This window comes from Myotis brandtii, unplaced genomic scaffold (assembly GCF_000412655.1).
Source record: "Myotis brandtii unplaced genomic scaffold, ASM41265v1 scaffold579, whole genome shotgun sequence".
Classification (NCBI taxonomy): domain Eukaryota; kingdom Metazoa; phylum Chordata; class Mammalia; order Chiroptera; family Vespertilionidae; genus Myotis; species Myotis brandtii.
In genome coordinates, this window is record NW_005370171.1 from 1,116,410 (window position 1) to 1,116,743 (window position 334).

Consider the following 334-nt stretch of genomic DNA (forward strand, 5'->3'; position numbering starts at 1 on the left):
CAGCACAGCCGGTGGGGTGCAGCCGGGCCAGGTCGGCCAGCTCCTTGCTCTCTCTGGAAGGAAACAGGCATGGCGCTAGCCCGGACGGCCTGGGACACTGTCCCACACAAGCGGTGGGCACCAGGACTACAGAGCAAGCGCTCAGCTCGGAAGGGGCCCAGGGCCTTCCCCAGAGCGGGGCTGTGGGGTGCAGGGGCCCCCTGGCCCAGGGTCAGGGTCCTGAGCTAGGGCAGCTCCCACGCTCAGCACTGTGGCACCCACAGCCAGGGAGCCAGGGCCAATTAGGGTCACCCCCACGGCAGGCGGAGGCCCCGGGCCCTGCTGCCCAGCCCTC